Raw genomic sequence first — 18,255 nt, forward strand, 5'->3', positions numbered from 1 at the left:
TACAGGCCACCCTCGAGCTCAGGTCGTTGCCTTGTTCCCGCAAGGAAACAGAAGTCTCTGCACTCAGGGTCAGAGAAGGAGTCCTGGCCAGGCCAGGCTTCTATGTCATGTTCAGCTTGGGAGGTGGGATGTAGTTTACGTTTGCCCTGATGATCAGGGGAAATCAAATGGGCCACCGTCCCACGGATTTGGGCGACGCTGTTGGCTCCTCCTTGGGTTGTGTCCTGCTTGTGTGTTGTGTGTGGAGAGGTTGGAAAATGCCTTAGGCAAATCCAGGGGACATCAAGCTACTTAGGTGAGGGGTGGATTCGTTTGGGTCCTGGTGGAGAGAGGAAGGCAAGGCGAGCGGGAAATACACGTGAGAGTGTTGGCTAAGCCCACAGGCTTACTGTTGGGTGGATAGATGGTCGGTGGACATAGGGTTCCCGGAACTCTTTTGGGATATCTTCAGGAGCATTTGGAGTCCCGTGTAGGGAAGGAATACAGGTGCACATTCATGGACCATCCCAACCTTTTCCTCTCCTTTCTCAATGTGCTTCACGGCGGGTCCTTGTTCCAGTGAATGGTGCCTTCACGGCACAGTATGGTGTCTTCTCACTGGGCCCGATTTGGAGCCGTTGGGATGTTTTGTCCCTGTGTGGCCTCCTTGCCCCTATGTTGAGGATGTTAAGGTGTTCCTTAGGACAGCCCAGCGTCATTGCTATACCCAGTCGGCATAGCATTCCCTGAGGTTTGGAGCTCTCCCCGGAGGTCTTTGGGCCCAACCATGCAGAAAGAAGCGAGTTGGCTGCCAAGGAAATGCTACAGGTTTAAGGGCTGGAGTGAAAGTGTGCTGCAGGGGTCATTTTGTCCTGCCGCCTTCTGGTGCTGCGAGCCTGTGATCTCCAGCATGCATGGCTTCAAGCCAGAGAAGTCATGCCGGTTCAAAGGTCCAGGATGTTGGAGGCGTTCCCTCATTGCACGGCTGTGGGTGACACGTTGGTTCTGGCGGACCTGGGTCTCATGGTTTCTCCAAGGTCTTGTCCTTGAAGGGAAGAAAGACAATGTGCAAGGTGCTACGATAAGATAACCAGTTGCTGCAAGGGTTTGCCCCGCCACTTTGGGCATTGGAATGGCTCCCTTGCCATTAGCTTTGGTTGCGGTCCTAGGAAGTTCCTCTGGCTTGGCAGGAGACCAGGAAGTATGCCTGCTGGTGAGTCTCCCTTGATCAGTCCAGGCGTTCCTCAGGTGCCCTTTGTCACGGGTCCCTACGAGCCGCTTTTGATGGAGGTCGTCATATTCGGCCAAGGGCCCTTCCCTTGTGGAAGATCTCTCCCCTTGAGGGTGTGTCCACTGTGTGGAATCATAAGTGCCAAGGGCGTGTTTGTTGCCAAAGAGGGCACTTGTTCTTAGGCTGAGGGGGCCCAGTGGTCCTGAGGGTGTCTCAGGGGATCAGGAAGACATCGTTTTGCTGTGATGCAGGGCAGATTGCTCAGGAGAGGAATTTCAGGGCCCGAGGCCAGGGTCTTGTTGGTCGGCGGCGCTCTTTGTCCTGATGGCCGCACGCTCTGTAGGCGCATGTGCCACGATGCTTTCACGTTTGGGTGCGTACACACAGGCAAGATGGACAGCAAATGAAATGTTGAGGAGAGATAGAACACACATCACTGGGTGGTATCGACCTTTCCCTCGCTGCGCCCGTGGACCCTCCTCAAGCCTGCGTGTGTTCTCTCACCCGAGCCAGGTGGAATGCCAGGGAAAGAATGCCAGCAGCAGCCTGGGGCCATCCGTATAATCCCTGATACCCGTTGAAAGGAGGACGGCGTGGCAAGGCCAGGCCAGGCGAAGGAGTCTCGGAGGGGTCCTGGCGTGCATTCCATGAGGATCCTGCTTTAACCCTTGTTGCGGTAAGCGACACTTCTTTGCTAAACCTAAAGGTTTGGTGACGGGAACGTGTGCACCGGGGCTACACCCTCACCTTCTGGTCTTTTCTCGGGGAACACGAGCTTAGATGCCCTGAGAACTGGCTGCATTTCCTGACCCATGGCTCGGCTCTGGCCACTTCTGTACGCTGATATGATTCAGCTCGCTGGCCATCCCATGGTGGAATCTGCAACTTTGCATGTCCAACGTTTGAGCATGTGCTTCGATCGATGATGACTCCCACAAGTGCATTCCTTGGAAATCTGAACAAAATGAGTGAGAAATCCGTACCGTCTCCTCGTTGGAACTGAGGTCCAGCACGTGGCTCCCAAAAGGAAAGTAGGGAGAGGTTCACATTGCATTTGCGGCCGTGGGTGTCCACAGCCACGTTGTTCAAGTTGAGGGTTGTGGTCATCTCATGGGGAGAAGAGCCATTGGGAAAGGAGCCTGGGATGCCAATCCAGGCGGGAAGGCGTGGGACAGCGTGCCGTCTCTGGGTTCCTTGTTCTAGCCAGGACTGCTGTCCCCTGCCACGGTTCAGCATGCAGGTAGGAGAGGAAGCGTGCGCCATTGCTGGTTCTGCCACCTGCGCTTGAGTTCTACAGGCTGCCCCCACCGGCTGGTCATTGCCTTGTGGCCTCAAAGAAACAGAAGTCTGTAGGCTCAGGGTCAGAACAGGATTCCAGGCCTAGGGCAGGCTTCTTTGTCATGTTCTGCTTGGGAGACCATATGCAATTTAGGTTTCTCCTGATGAGGGGAGAAATCAAATGGGCCACTGTTCCTGGGAGTTTAGGCAATCTGATGGCTCCTCCGCGGGTTGTGTCCTGCTTGTGTGTGCTGTGTGAAGGGGCTGGAAAATGCCTTAGTCAAGCTTGGTCACGGCAAGCTTCCTTGGTGAGGGGTGGCTCTGGCATCTTGCCGTGACACGTTGGGATCCCGGTGGAGAGAGTTTAAGGTAAGGCGAGTGAAAGAGAGACGTGAGATGGCTGGCTAAGCCCACAGGTTTACTGGTGGGTGGATAGATCGACGGTGGCCATGGGGTTCCCGGAACACATTTGGGATTCCCTCAGGAGCATCTGGAGGCACGTGTAGGGAGAGAATACGGGAGCACATTTGTGGACTGTCCCGCCTCTTTCCTCTCCTTGGCCGATTTGCTTCATGGCGGGTCCTTGTCCAGCGAAAGGTTGCCTTCATGGCACAGTATGGTGTCTTCTCATGGGGGCCGATTTGGAGGCCTTGGGGTGTTTTGTCCCTGTGTGGCCACGTTCCCCCTGTGTTGAAGACGTGAAGGTGTTCCTGAGGACAGCCAAGCATCATTTCTCTACCCGGCCCACATAGCGTTCCCTGAGGATTGGAGCTCTACCAGGAGGTCATTGGGCGCAACCATGCAGAAACAAGGGAGTCGGCTGCCAAGGAAAGGCTACAGTGTTAAGGGCAGGAGAGGATGTGTGGCGTGGGTGTCATTTTTCCTGCCACCCGCTGGTGCGTCGAGACTGTGGTATCCGGCGAGCCTGGCCACAGGCCAGACAAGTCATACCGGATCAAGTGTCTAGGCTGTTGTCTGGGTTCTCTCGTTGCATGGCTGTGGGTAACAAGTTGCTTGCAGAGTACCTGGGCCTCACGGTTTCCCCAATGTCACGTCACTGATGGTCCCAGAGTGTGAAAGTACCAGACACCACTGCAAGTTACACCATTGCTGCAAGGGTTTCCCCGCCGCATTGAGCATCGGAATGGTTCCCATGCCATTAGCTTTGTGTGTGGGCCAAGGGTAGGTTGCCAGTCTTGGCAGCAGGCCAGGAAGTATGGCTACAGGTGAATCTCCATTGTTCAGTCCAGGAGTTCCTCTGGTGTGTTTTGTCACCGGTCCCTACAATCTGCTTTTGTGGGAGGTCGTCCCATTTGGCCAATGGCCGTTCCCTTGTGGAAGATCTCAGGGACCACATTTCCCCTTGAGGGAGAGTCCACTGCGTGGAAGCGTATGCGCCAGGAGTGGTTTGGTTCCCCAGAGGGCAGTGGCTCTTACGCTGAGTAATCCCATTTCCCCTGAGGCTGTCTCAGCGGTTGAGGGTGACATCCCTATGCTGTGTCGGTGGGGAGGCGGCTCAGGCGGGGAAGTTCAAGGCCCATACCAGGGGTTTGATGGACGGCCGTGCTCTTTGTGTTGATGCCCGTGCACTCTGAAGGCATCCGTGCCACGAAGCATTCACGTTTGGCTGTGGACACACAGACATGATGGGCTGCAAATGAAATGTTGAGGGGAGATAGAGCGCACATCGCTGGGCGGTATCACCCTTTGTCTCTGTGCCCCCGTTCACTTTTCTCAAACATCCCTGTGTTCTGTCACACTGAGGCAGGTGGTGGAGTGCCCGGGAACAAACACCTGCAGCAGCATGGAGCCCTCTGTATAGTCCATGGTACCTGGAGAAGTGAGGACAGTGTGGCAAGTTGAGGCAAGTCGAGGCAAAAGAGTCTCAGAGTGATTTTGGCGTGAAGTACTTGAGGATCCTCGTAGGAACCTTGTGCTGGTGAGTGGAAATTCTTTGCAGAAACCTAGATGTTTGGCCACGGGGACTTGTGCCCTGAGACTACACCCTCACCTTCTTGGCTCTTCCAGTGGCACCCGAGATCCGATGCCATGATCCTTAGCTCCATTGGCAGCCCCGTGGGTCGGCTCTGGCCGCTCCTGACTGCTGACATGATTGAGATCGTTGGCTGCCCTGCGGTGGAGCCTGCAACTTTGAACGTGCAGCCTTTGAGCAGGTGGATTGATGATGACTCCCATAAATGCACTGCTTGGCACTCTGAACCAATGAATGGGTCTCAGGTTTCTCCGCAGTCATGTCACTGATGGGCCCGGGGGCGAAAATACAAGGCGCCAGGGCAAGTTACCCAGTTGCTGCAAGGGTTTGCCCTGCCAGTTTGGGCATTGGAATATCTCCAATGCCAATAGCTTTCTGTACGACCCAAGGGCATCGCCTCTGGCTTGACAAGGTTCCTGGTAGAAACCTTGTGGGGGTAAACGGAACTTCTTTGAAGAAACCTAGATGTTTGGCCACGGGGGCTTGTGCGGCGAGACTACACCGTCACATTCCGGGCGCTTCCTGGGGCACCCGAGCTCCGATGCCCTGAGACTTGGGTGCACTTTCTGCCCCGTGGCTCGAGTCTGGCCGCTCCCTACTGCTGAGAGGATTGAGCTTGCTGACAGTCCGCGACTTTGCACGTCCAGCCTTTGAGCAGCTGCGTGGATCGGTGATGACTCCCATAAATGCATTCCTTCGAAATCTAAACAAAATGAATGAGCAATACCTACCATCTTCTCATCCTAACTGAGGTCCAGCACGTGGCTCCCAAAGGAAAATTAGGGAGAGGTCCATGTCGCATTTGCTACCGTGGGCTCGCGCAGCAACATTGTTCAAGTTGAGGGTGGCGGGCTTGTCGTGCAGAAAGAGCCATGTGGAGAGGAGCCTGGGATGTCCATCTACGTGGGAAGGCTAAGGACAACTTGACGTCTCTGGGCACCTGAGTCTAGCCAAAACTGCTATCCCCTGCCGCGGTCAGCATGCGGGTATGAAAGGAAGCATGAGCCACTGGTACTCCTCTGGCTTGCCCTCGAGACCTACAGGCCACCCTCGAGCTCAGGTCGTTGCCTTGTTCCCGCAAGGAAACAGAAGTCTCTGCACTCAGGGTCAGAGAAGGAGTCCTGGCCAGGCCAGGCTTCTATGTCATGTTCAGCTTGGGAGGTGGGATGTAGTTTACGTTTGCCCTGATGATCAGGGGAAATCAAATGGGCCACCGTCCCACGGATTTGGGCGACGCTGTTGGCTCCTCCTTGGGTTGTGTCCTGCTTGTGTGTTGTGTGTGGAGAGGTTGGAAAATGCCTTAGGCAAATCCAGGGGACATCAAGCTACTTAGGTGAGGGGTGGATTCGTTTGGGTCCTGGTGGAGAGAGGAAGGCAAGGCGAGCGGGAAATACACGTGAGAGTGTTGGCTAAGCCCACAGGCTTACTGTTGGGTGGATAGATGGTCGGTGGACATAGGGTTCCCGGAACTCTTTTGGGATATCTTCAGGAGCATTTGGAGTCCCGTGTAGGGAAGGAATACAGGTGCACATTCATGGACCATCCCAACCTTTTCCTCTCCTTTCTCAATGTGCTTCACGGCGGGTCCTTGTTCCAGTGAATGGTGCCTTCACGGCACAGTATGGTGTCTTCTCACTGGGCCCGATTTGGAGCCGTTGGGATGTTTTGTCCCTGTGTGGCCTCCTTGCCCCTATGTTGAGGATGTTAAGGTGTTCCTTAGGACAGCCCAGCGTCATTGCTATACCCAGTCGGCATAGCATTCCCTGAGGTTTGGAGCTCTCCCCGGAGGTCTTTGGGCCCAACCATGCAGAAAGAAGCGAGTTGGCTGCCAAGGAAATGCTACAGGTTTAAGGGCTGGAGTGAAAGTGTGCTGCAGGGGTCATTTTGTCCTGCCGCCTTCTGGTGCTGCGAGCCTGTGATCTCCAGCATGCATGGCTTCAAGCCAGAGAAGTCATGCCGGTTCAAAGGTCCAGGATGTTGGAGGCGTTCCCTCATTGCACGGCTGTGGGTGACACGTTGGTTCTGGCGGACCTGGGTCTCATGGTTTCTCCAAGGTCTTGTCCTTGAAGGGAAGAAAGACAATGTGCAAGGTGCTACGATAAGATAACCAGTTGCTGCAAGGGTTTGCCCCGCCACTTTGGGCATTGGAATGGCTCCCTTGCCATTAGCTTTGGTTGCGGTCCTAGGAAGTTCCTCTGGCTTGGCAGGAGACCAGGAAGTATGCCTGCTGGTGAGTCTCCCTTGATCAGTCCAGGCGTTCCTCAGGTGCCCTTTGTCACGGGTCCCTACGAGCCGCTTTTGATGGAGGTCGTCATATTCGGCCAAGGGCCCTTCCCTTGTGGAAGATCTCTCCCCTTGAGGGTGTGTCCACTGTGTGGAATCATAAGTGCCAAGGGCGTGTTTGTTGCCAAAGAGGGCACTTGTTCTTAGGCTGAGGGGGCCCAGTTGTCCTGAGGGTGTCTCAGGGGATCAGGAAGACATCGTTTTGCTGTGATGCAGGGCAGATTGCTCAGGAGAGGAATTTCAGGGCCCGAGGCCAGGGTCTTGTTGGTCGGCGGCGCTCTTTGTCCTGATGGCCACACGCTCTGTAGGCGCATGTGCCACGATGCTTTCACATTTGGGTGCGTAAACACAGGCAAGATGGACAGCAAATGAAATGTTGAGGAGAGATAGAACACACATCACTGGGTGGTATCGACCTTTCCCTCGCTGCGCCCGTGCACCCTCCTCAAGCCTGCGTGTGTTCTCTCACCCGAGCCAGGTGGAATGCCAGGGAAAGAATGCCAGCAGCAGCCTGGGGCCATCCGTATAATCCCTGATGCCCGTTGAAAGGAGGACGGCGTGGCAAGGCGAGGCCAGGCGAAGGAGTCTCGGAGGGGTCCTGGCGTGCATTCCATGAGGATCCTGCTTTAACCCTTGTTGCGGTAAGTGACACTTCTGTGCTAAACCTAAAGGTTTGGCGACGGGAACGTGTGCACCGGGGCTACACCCTCACCTTCTGGTTTTTTCTCGGGGAACACGAGCTTTGATGCCCTGAGAACTGGCTGCATTTCCTGACCCATGGCTCGGCTCTGGCCACTTCTGTACGCTGATATGATTCAGCTCGCTGGCCGTCCCATGGTGGAATCTGCAACTTTGCATGTCCAACGTTTGAGCATGTGCTTGGATCGATGATGACTCCCACAAATGCTTTCCTTGGAAATCTGAACAAAATGAGGGAGAAATCCCTACCGTCTCCTCGTTGGAACTGAGGTCCAGCACGTGGCTCCCAAAAGGAAAGTAGGGAGAGGTTCACATTGCATTTGCGGCCGTGGGTGTCCACAGCCACGTTGTTCAAGTTGAGGGTTGTGGTCATCGCATGGGGAGAAGAGCAATTGGGAAAGGAGCCTGGGATGCCAATCCTTCGAGAAGGCGTGGGACACCGTGCCGTCTCTGTGTTCCTTGGTCTAGCCAGGACTGCTGTCCCCTGCCACGGTTCAGCATGCAGGTAGGAGAGGAAGCGTGCGCCATTGCTGGTTCTGCCACCTGCGCTTGAGTTCTACAGGCTGCCCCCACCGGCTGGTCATTGCCTTGTGGCCTCAAAGAAACAGAAGTCTGTAGGCTCAGGGTCGGAACAGGATTCCAGGCCTAGGGCAGGCTTCTTTGTCATGTTCTGCTTGGGAGACCATATGCAATTTAGGTTTCTCCTGATGAGGGGAGAAATCAAATGGGCCACTGTTCCTGGGAGTTTAGGCAATCTGATGGCTCCTCCTCGGGTTGTGTCCTGCTTGTGTGTGCTGTGGGAAGGGGCTGGAAAATGCCTTAGTCAAGCTTGGTCACGGCAAGCTTCCTTGGTGAGGGGTGGCTCTGGCATCTTGCCGTGACACGTTGGGATCCCGGTGGAGAGAGATTAAGGTAAGGCGAGTGAAAGAGAGACGTGAGATGGCTGGCTAAGCCCACAGGTTTACTGGTGGGTGGATAGATCGACGGTGGCCATGGGGTTCCCGGAACACATTTGGGATTCCCTCAGGAGCATCTGGAAGCACGTGTAGGGAGAGAATACGGGAGCACATTTGTGGACTGTCCCTCCTCTTTCCTCTCCTTGGCCGATTTGCTTCATGGCGGGTCCTTGTCCAGCGAAAGGTTGCCTTCATGGCACAGTATGGTGTCTTCTCATGGGGGCCGATTTGGAGGCCTTGGGGTGTTTTGTCCCTGTCTGGCCACGTTCCCCCTGTGTTGAAGACGTGAAGGTGTTCCTGAGGACAGCCAAGCATCATTTCTCTACCCGGCCCACATAGCGTTCCCTGAGGATTGGAGCTCTACCAGGAGGTCATTGGGCGCAACCATGCAGAAACAAGGGAGTCGGCTGCCAAGGAAAGGCTACAGTTTTAAGGGCAGGAGAGGATGTGTGGCGTGGGTGTCATTTTTCCTGCCACCCGCTGGTGCGTCGAGACTGTGGTATCCGGCGAGCCTGGCCAAAGGCCAGACAAGTCATACCGGTTCAAGTGTCTAGGCTGTTGTCTGGGTTTTCTCTTTGCATGGCTGTGGGTAACAAGTTGCTTGCAGAGTACCTGGGCCTCACGGTTTCCCCAATGTCACGTCACTGATGGTCCCAGAGTGTGAAAGTACCAGACACCACTGCAAGTTACACCATTGCTGCAAGGGTTTCCCCGCCGCGTTGAGCATCGGAATGGTTCCCATGCCATTAGCTTTGTGTGTGGGCCAAGGGTAGGTTGCCAGTCTTGGCAGCAGGCCAGGAAGTATGGCTACAGGTGAATCTCCATTGTTCAGTCCAGGAGTTCCTCTGGTGTGTTTTGTCACCGGTCCCTACAAGCTGCTTTTGTGGGAGGTCGTCCCATTTGGCCAAGGGCCGTTCCCTTGTGGAAGATCTCAGGGACCACATTTCCCCTTGACGGTGAGTCCACTGTGTGGAAGCGTATGCGCCAGGAGTGGTTTGCTTCCCCAGAGGGCAGTGGCTCTTACGCTGAGTAATGCCATTTCCCCTGAGGGTGTCTCAGCGGTTCACGATGACATCCCTATGCTGTTTCGGTGGGGAGGCGCCTCAGGCGGGGAAGTTCAAGGCCCATACCAGGGGTTTGATGGACGGCTGTGCTCTTTGTGTTGATGCCCGTGCACTCTGAAGGCATCTGTGCCACGAAGCATTCACGTTTGGCTGTGGACACACAGACATGATGGGCTGCAAATGAAATGTTGAGGGGAGATAGAGCGCACATCGCTGGGCGGTATCACCCTTTGCCTCTGTGCCCCCGTTCACTTTTCTCAAACATCCCTGTGTTCTGTCACACTGAGGCAGGTGGTGGAGTGCCCGGGAACAAACACCTGCAGCAGCATGGGGCCCTCTGTATAGTCCATGGTACCTGGAGAAGTGAGGACAGTGCGGCAAGTTGAGGCAAGTCGAGGCAAAAGAGTCTCAGAGTGATTTTGGCGTGAAGTACTTGAGGATCCTTGTAGGAACCTTGTGCTGGTGAGTGGAAATTCTTTGCAGAAACCTAGATGTTTGGCCACGGGGACTTGTGCAATGAGACTACACCCTCACCTTCTTGGCTCTTCCAGTGGCACCCAAGATCCGATGCCATGATCCTTAGCTCCATTGGCAGCCCCGTGGGTCGGCTCTGGCCGCTCCTGACTGCTGACATGATTGAGATCGTTGACTGCCCTGCGGTGGAGCCTGCAACTTTGAACGTGCAGCCTTTGAGCAGGTGGATTGATGATGACTCCCATAAATGCACTGCTTGGCACTCTGAACCAATGAATGGGTCTCAGGTTTCTCCGCAGTCATGTCACTGACGGGCCCGGGGGCGAAAATACAAGGCGCCAGGGCAAGTTACCCAGTTGCTGCAAGGGTTTGCCCTGCCAGTTTGGGCATTGGAATATCTCCAATGCCAATAGCTTTCTGTACGACCCAAGGGCATCGCCTCTGGCTTGACAAGGTTCCTGGTAGCAACCTTGTGGGGGTAAACGGAACTTCTTTGAAGAAACCTAGATGTTTGGCCACGGGGACTTGTGTGGCGAGACTACACCGTCACATTCCGGGCGCTTCCTGGGGCACCCGAGCTCCGATGCCCTGAGACTTGGGTGCACTTTCTGCCCCGTGGCTCGAGTCTGGCCGCTCCCTACTGCTGAGAGGATTGAGCTTGCTGACAGTCCGCGACTTTGCACGTCCAGCCTTTGAGCAGCTGCGTGGATCGGTGATGACTCCCATAAATGCATTCCTTCGAAATCTAAACAAAATGAATGAGCAATACCTACCATCTTCTCATCCTCACTGAGGTCCAGCACGTGGCTCCCAAAGGAAAATTAGGGAGAGGTCCATGTCGCATTTGCTACCGTGGGCTCGCGCAGCAACATTGTTCAAGTTGAGGGTGGCGGGCTTGTCGTGCAGAAAGAGCCATGTGGAGAGGAGCCTGGGATGTCCATCTACGTGGGAAGGCTAAGGACAACTTGACGTCTCTGGGCACCTGAGTCTAGCCAAAACTGCTATCCCCTGCCGCGGTCAGCATGCGGGTATGAAAGGAAGCATGAGCCACTGTTACTCCTCTGGCTTGCCCTCGAGACCTACAGGCCACCCTCGAGCTCAGGTCGTTGCCTTGTTCCCGCAAGGAAACAGAAGTCTCTGCACTCAGGGTCAGAGAAGGAGTCCTGGCCAGGCCAGGCTTCTATGTCATGTTCAGCTTGGGAGGTGGGATGTAGTTTACGTTTGCCCTGATGGTCAGGGGAAATCAAATGGGCCACCGTCCCACGGATTTGGGCGACGCTGTTGGCTCCTCCTTGGGTTGTGTCCTGCTTGTGTGTTGTGTGTGGAGAGGTTGGAAAATGCCTTAGGCAAATCCAGGGGACATCAAGCTACTTAGGTGAGGGGTGGATTCGTTTGGGTCCTGGTGGAGAGAGGAAGGCAAGGCGAGCGGGAAATACACGTGAGAGTGTTGGCTAAGCCCACAGGCTTACTGTTGGGTGGATAGATGGTCGGTGGACATAGGGTTCCCGGAACTCTTTTGGGATATCTTCAGGAGCATTTGGAGTCCCGTGTAGGGAAAGAATACAGGTGCACATTCATGGACCATCCCAACCTTTTCCTCTCCTTTCTCAATGTGCTTCACGGCGGGTCCTTGTTCCAGTGAATGGTGCCTTCACGGCACAGTATGGTGTCTTCTCACTGGGCCCGATTTGGAGCCGTTGGGATGTTTTGTCCCTGTGTGGCCTCCTTGCCCCTATGTTGAGGATGTTAAGGTGTTCCTTAGGACAGCCCAGCGTCATTGCTATACCCAGTCGGCATAGCATTCCCTGAGGTTTGGAGCTCTCCCCGGAGGTCTTTGGGCCCAACCATGCAGAAAGAAGCGAGTTGGCTGCCAAGGAAATGCTACAGGTTTAAGGGCTGGAGTGAAAGTGTGCTGCAGGGGTCATTTTGTCCTGCCGCCTTCTGGTGCTGCGAGCCTGTGATCTCCAGCATGCATGGCTTCAAGCCAGAGAAGTCATGCCGGTTCAAGGGTCCAGGATGTTGGAGGCGTTCCCTCATTGCACGGCTGTGGGTGACACGTTGGTTCTGGAGGACCTGGGTCTCATGGTTTCTCCAAGGTCTTGTCCTTGAAGGGAAGAAAGACAATGTGCAAGGTGCTACGATAAGATACCCAGTTGCTGCAAGGGTTTGCCCCGCCACTTTGGGCTTTGGAATGGCTCCCTTGCCATTAGCTTTGGTTGTGGTCCTAGGAAGTTCCTCTGGCTTGGCAGGAGACCAGGAAGTATGCCTGCTGGTGAGTCTCCCTTGATCAGTCCAGGCGTTCCTCAGGTGCCCTTTGTCACGGGTCCCTACGAGCCGCTTTTGATGGAGGTCGTCATATTCGGCCAAGGGCCCTTCCCTTGTGGAAGATCTCTCCCCTTGAGGGTGTGTCCACTGTGTGGAATCATAAGTGCCAAGGGCGTGTTTGTTGCCAAAGAGGGCACTTGTTCTTAGGCTGAGGGGGCCCAGTGGTCCTGAGGGTGTCTCAGGGGATCAGGAAGACATCGTTTTGCTGTGATGCAGGGCAGATTGCTCAGGAGAGGAATTTCAGGGCCCGAGGCCAGGGTCTTGTTGGTCGGCGGCGCTCTTTGTCCTGATGGCCGCACGCTCTGTAGGCGCATGTGCCACGATGCTTTCACGTTTGGGTGCGTACACACAGGCAAGATGGACAGCAAATGAAATGTTGAGGAGAGATAGAACACACATCACTGGGTGGTATCGACCTTTCCCTCGCTGCGCCCGTGGACCCTCCTCAAGCCTGCGTGTGTTCTCTCACCCGAGCCAGGTGGAATGACAGGGAAAGAATGCCAGCAGCAGCCTGGGGCCATCCGTATAATCCCTGATACCCGTTGAAAGGAGGACGGCGTGGCAAGGCGAGGCCAGGCGAAGGAGTCTCGGAGGGGTCCTGGCGTGCATTCCATGAGGATCCTGCTTTAACCCTTGTTGCGGTAAGCGACACTTCTTTGCTAAACCTAAAGGTTTTGCGACGGGAACGTGTGCACCGGGGCTACACCCTCACCTTCTGGTCTTTTCTCGGGGAACACGAGCTTAGATGCCCTGAGAACTGGCTGCATTTCCTGACCCATGGCTCGGCTCTGGCCACTTCTGTACGCTGATATGATTCAGCTCGCTGGCCATCCCATAGTGGAATCTGCAACTTTGCATGTCCAACGTTTGAGCATGTGCTTCGATCGATGATGACTCCCACAAGTGCATTCCTTGGAAATCTGAACAAAATGAGTGAGAAATCCCTACCGTCTCCTCGTTGGAACTGAGGTCCAGCACGTGGCTCCCAAAAGGAAAGTAGGGAGAGGTTCACATTGCATTTGCGGCCGTGGGTGTCCACAGCCACGTTGTTCAAGTTGAGGGTTGTGGTCATCTCATGGGGAGAAGAGCCATTGGGAAAGGAGCCTGGGATGCCAATCCAGGCGGGAAGGCGTGGGACAGCGTGCCGTCTCTGGGTTCCTTGTTCTAGCCAGGACTGCTGTCCCCTGCCACGGTTCAGCATGCAGGTAGGAGAGGAAGCGTGCGCCATTGCTGGTTCTGCCACCTGCGCTTGAGTTCTACAGGCTGCCCCCACCGGCTGGTCATTGCCTTGTGGCCTCAAAGAAACAGAAGTCTGTAGGCTCAGGGTCAGAACAGGATTCCAGGCCTAGGGCAGGCTTCTTTGTCATGTTCTGCTTGGGAGACCATATGCAATTTAGGTTTCTCCTGATGAGGGGAGAAATCAAATGGGCCACTGTTCCTGGGAGTTTAGGCAATCTGATGGCTCCTCCGCGGGTTGTGTCCTGCTTGTGTGTGCTGTGTGAAGGGGCTGGAAAATGCCTTAGTCAAGCTTGGTCACGGCAAGCTTCCTTGGTGAGGGGTGGCTCTGGCATCTTGCCGTGACACGTTGGGATCCCGGTGGAGAGAGTTTAAGGTAAGGCGAGTGAAAGAGAGACGTGAGATGGCTGGCTAAGCCCACAGGTTTACTGGTGGGTGGATAGATCGACGGTGGCCATGGGGTTCCCGGAACACATTTGGGATTCCCTCAGGAGCATCTGGAGGCACGTGTAGGGAGAGAATACGGGAGCACATTTGTGGACTGTCCCGCCTCTTTCCTCTCCTTGGCCGATTTGCTTCATGGCGGGTCCTTGTCCAGCGAAAGGTTGCCTTCATGGCACAGTATGGTGTCTTCTCATGGGGGCCGATTTGGAGGCCTTGGGGTGTTTTGTCCCTGTCTGGCCACGTTCCCCCTGTGTTGAAGACGTGAAGTTGTTCCTGAGGACAGCCAAGCATCATTTCTCTACCCGGCCCACATAGCGTTCCCTGAGGATTGGAGCTCTACCAGGAGGTCATTGGGCGCAACCATGCAGAAACAAGGGAGTCGGCTGCCAAGGAAAGGCTACAGTGTTAAGGGCAGGAGAGGATGTGTGGCGTGGGTGTCATTTTTCCTGCCACCCGCTGGTGCGTCGAGACTGTGGTATCCGGCGAGCCTGGCCACAGGCCAGACAAGTCATACCGGTTCAAGTGTCTAGGCTGTTGTCTGGGTTCTCTCGTTGCATGGCTGTGGGTAACAAGTTGCTTGCAGAGTACCTGGGCCTCACGGTTATCCCAATGTCACGTCACTGATGGTCCCGGAGTGTGAAGGTACCAGACACCACTGCAAGTTACACCATTGCTGCAAGGGTTTCCCCGCCGCATTGAGCATCGGAATGGTTCCCATGCCATTAGCTTTGTGTGTGGGCCAAGGGTAGGTTGCCAGTCTTGGCAGCAGGCCAGGAAGGAGGGCTACAGGTGAATCTCCATTGTTCAGTCCAGGAGTTCCTCTGGTGTGTTTTGTCACCGGTCCCTACAATCTGCTTTTGTGGGAGGTCGTCCCATTTGGCCAAGGGCCGTTCCCTTGTGGAAGATCTCAGGGACCACATTTCCCCTTGAGGGAGAGTCCACTGCGTGGAAGCGTATGTGCCAGGAGTGGTTTGGTTCCCCAGAGGGCAGTGGCTCTTACGCTGAGTAATCCCATTTCCCCTGAGGCTGTATCAGCGGTTGAGGGTGACATCCCTATGCTGTGGCGGTGGGGAGGCGGCTCAGGCGGGGAAGTTCAAGGCCCATACCAGGGGTTTGATGGACGGCCGTGCTCTTTGTGTTGATGCCCGTGCACTCTGAAGGCATCCGTGCCACGAAGCATTCACGTTTGGCTGTGGACACACAGACATGATGGGCTGCAAATGAAATGTTGAGGGGAGATAGAGCGCACATCGCTGGGCGGTATCACCCTTTGCCTCTGTGCCCCCGTTCACTTTTCTCAAACATCCCTGTGTTCTGTCACACTGAGGCAGGTGGTGGAGTGCCCGGGAACAAACACCTGCAGCAGCATGGAGCCCTCTGTATAGTCCATGGTACCTGGAGAAGTGAGGACAGTGTGGCAAGTTGAGGCAAGTCGAGGCAAAAGAGTCTCAGAGTGATTTTGGCGTGAAGTACTTGAGGATCCTCGTAGGAACCTTGTGCTGGTCAGTGGAAATTCTTTGCAGAAACCTAGATGTTTGGCCACGGGGACTTGTGCACTGAGACTACACCCTCACCTTCTTGGCTCTTCCAGTGGCACCCGAGATCCGATGCCATGATCCTTAGCTCCATTGGCAGCCCCGTGGGTCGGCTCTTGCCGCTCCTGACGGCTGACATGATTGAGATCGTTGGCTGCCCTGCGGTGGAGCCTGCAACTTTGAACGTGCAGCCTTTGAGCAGGTGGATTGATGATGACTCCCATAAATGCACTGCTTGGCACTCTGAACCAATGAATGGGTCTCAGGTTTCTCCGCAGTCATGTCACTGACGGGCCCGGGGGCGAAAATACAAGGCGCCAGGGCAAGTTACCCAGTTGCTGCAAGGGTTTGCCCTGCCAGTTTGGGCATTGGAATATCTCCAATGCCAATAGCTTTCTGTACGACCCAAGGGCATCGCCTCTGGCTTGACAAGGTTCCTGGTAGCAACCTTGTGGGGGTAAACGGAACTTCTTTGAAGAAACCTAGATGTTTGGCCACGGGGGCTTGTGCGGCGAGACTACACCGTCACATTCCGGGCGCTTCCTGGGGCACCCGAGCTCCGATGCCCAGAGACTTGGGTGCACTTTCTGCCCCGTGGCTCGAGTCCGGCCGCTCCCTACTGCTGAGAGGATTGAGCTTGCTGACAGTCCGCGACTTTGCACGTCCAGCCTTTGAGCAGCTGCGTGGATCGGTGATGACTCCCATAAATGCATTCCTTCGAAATCTAAACAAAATGAATGAGCAATACCTACCATCTTCTCATCCTAACTGAGGTCCAGCACGTGGCTCCCAAAGGAAAATTAGGGAGAGGTCCATGTCGCATTTGCTACCGTGGGCTCGCGCAGCAACATTGTTCAAGTTGAGGGTGGCGGGCTTGTCGTGCAGAAAGAGCCATGTGGAGAGGAGCCTGGGATGTCCATCTACGTGGGAAGGCTAAGGACAACTTGACGTCTCTGGGCACCTGAGTCTAGCCAAAACTGCTATCCCCTGCCGCGGTCAGCATGCGGGTATGAAAGGAAGCATGAGCCACTGGTACTCCTCTGGCTTGCCCTCGAGACCTACAGGCCACCCTCGAGCTCAGGTCGTTGCCTTGTTCCCGCAAGGAAACAGAAGTCTCTGCACTCAGGGTCAGAGAAGGAGTCCTGGCCAGGCCAGGCTTCTATGTCATGTTCAGCTTGGGAGGTGGGATGTAGTTTACGTTTGCCCTGATGGTCAGGGGAAATCAAATGGGCCACCGTCCCACGGATTTGGGCGACGCTGTTGGCTCCTCCTTGGGTTGTGTCCTGCTTGTGTGTTGTGTGTGGAGAGGTTGGAAAATGCCTTAGGCAAATCCAGGGGACATCAAGCTACTTAGGTGAGGGGTGGATTCGTTTGGGTCCTGGTGGAGAGAGGAAGGCAAGGCGAGCGGGAAATACACGTGAGAGTGTTGGCTAAGCCCACAGGCTTACTGTTGGGTGGATAGATGGTCGGTGGACATAGGGTTCCCGGAACTCTTTTGGGATATCATCAGGAGCATTTGGAGTCCCGTGTAGGGAAAGAATACAGGTGCACATTCATGGACCATCCCAACCTTTTCCTCTCCTTTCTCAATGTGCTTCACGGCGGGTCCTTGTTCCAGTGAATGGTGCCTTCACGGCACAGTATGGTGTCTTCTCACTGGGCCCGATTTGGAGCCGTTGGGATGTTTTGTCCCTGTGTGGCCTCCTTGCCCCTATGTTGAGGATGTTAAGGTGTTCCTTAGGACAGCCCAGCGTCATTGCTATACCCAGTCGGCATAGCATTCCCTGAGGTTTGGAGCTCTCCCCGGAGGTCTTTGGGCCCAACCATGCAGAAAGAAGCGAGTTGGCTGCCAAGGAAATGCTACAGGTTTAAGGGCTGGAGTGAAAGTGTGCTGCAGGGGTCATTTTGTCCTGCCGCCTTCTGGTGCTGCGAGCCTGTGATCTCCAGCATGCATGGCTTCAAGCCAGAGAAGTCATGCCGGTTCAAAGGTCCAGGATGTTGGAGGCGTTCCCTCATTACACGGCTGTGGGTGACACGTTGGTTCTGGCGGACCTGGGTCTCATGGTTTCTCCAAGGTCTTGTCCTTGAAGGGAAGAAAGACAATGTGCAAGGTGCTACGATAAGATAACCAGTTGCTGCAAGGGTTTGCCCCGCCACTTTGGGCATTGGAATGGCTCCCTTGCCATTAGCTTTGGTTGCGGTCCTAGGAAGTTCCTCTGGCTTGGCAGGAGACCAGGAAGTATGCCTGCTGGTGAGTCTCCCTTGATCAGTCCAGGCGTTCCTCAGGTGCCCTTTGTCACGGGTCCCTACGAGCCGCTTTTGATGGAGGTCGTCATATTCGGCCAAGGGCCCTTCCCTTGTGGAAGATCTCTCCCCTTGAGGGTGTGTCCACTGTGTGGAATCATAAGTGCCAAGGGCGTGTTTGTTGCCAAAGAGGGCACTTGTTCTTAGGCTGAGGGGGCCCAGTTGTCCTGAGGGTGTCTCAGGGGATCAGGAAGACATCGTTTTGCTGTGATGCAGGGCAGATTGCTCAGGAGAGGAATTTCAGGGCCCGAGGCCAGGGTCTTGTTGGTCGGCGGCGCTCTTTGTCCTGATGGCCACACGCTCTGTAGGCGCATGTGCCACGATGCTTTCACGTTTGGGTGCGTAAACACAGGCAAGATGGACAGCAAATGAAATGTTGAGGAGAGATAGAACACACATCACTGGGTGGTATCGACCTTTCCCTCGCTGCGCCCGTGCACCCTCCTCAAGCCTG

General features: G+C 55.2%; 6 non-coding genes across 6 annotated transcripts; all 6 read left to right on the top strand.

Moving 5' to 3' along the window:
• Nucleotides 1–2,126: 2,126 nt before the first annotated feature.
• LOC137754076 (small nucleolar RNA SNORD116) lies at nt 2,127–2,218 on the top strand. The gene has a single exon (XR_011071722.1). It is a non-coding gene; the product is annotated as a small nucleolar RNA SNORD116 (small nucleolar RNA).
• Nucleotides 2,219–5,145: 2,927 nt separating this feature from the next.
• LOC137777821 (small nucleolar RNA SNORD116) lies at nt 5,146–5,237 on the top strand. Its single transcript, XR_011076642.1, has one exon. It is a non-coding gene; the product is annotated as a small nucleolar RNA SNORD116 (small nucleolar RNA).
• Nucleotides 5,238–7,645: 2,408 nt separating this feature from the next.
• On the top strand, nt 7,646–7,737 carry LOC137753638 (small nucleolar RNA SNORD116). The gene has a single exon (XR_011071529.1). It is a non-coding gene; the product is annotated as a small nucleolar RNA SNORD116 (small nucleolar RNA).
• Nucleotides 7,738–10,663: 2,926 nt separating this feature from the next.
• LOC137778683 (small nucleolar RNA SNORD116) lies at nt 10,664–10,755 on the top strand. Its single transcript, XR_011076974.1, has one exon. It is a non-coding gene; the product is annotated as a small nucleolar RNA SNORD116 (small nucleolar RNA).
• Nucleotides 10,756–13,163: 2,408 nt separating this feature from the next.
• On the top strand, nt 13,164–13,255 carry LOC137753940 (small nucleolar RNA SNORD116). Its single transcript, XR_011071643.1, has one exon. It is a non-coding gene; the product is annotated as a small nucleolar RNA SNORD116 (small nucleolar RNA).
• Nucleotides 13,256–16,182: 2,927 nt separating this feature from the next.
• On the top strand, nt 16,183–16,274 carry LOC137777826 (small nucleolar RNA SNORD116). Its single transcript, XR_011076643.1, has one exon. It is a non-coding gene; the product is annotated as a small nucleolar RNA SNORD116 (small nucleolar RNA).
• The last annotated feature ends 1,981 nt before the right edge of the window (nt 16,275–18,255 follow it).

This window comes from Eschrichtius robustus, chromosome 1 (assembly GCF_028021215.1).
Source record: "Eschrichtius robustus isolate mEscRob2 chromosome 1, mEscRob2.pri, whole genome shotgun sequence".
Taxonomy (NCBI): Eukaryota; Metazoa; Chordata; class Mammalia; order Artiodactyla; family Eschrichtiidae; genus Eschrichtius; species Eschrichtius robustus.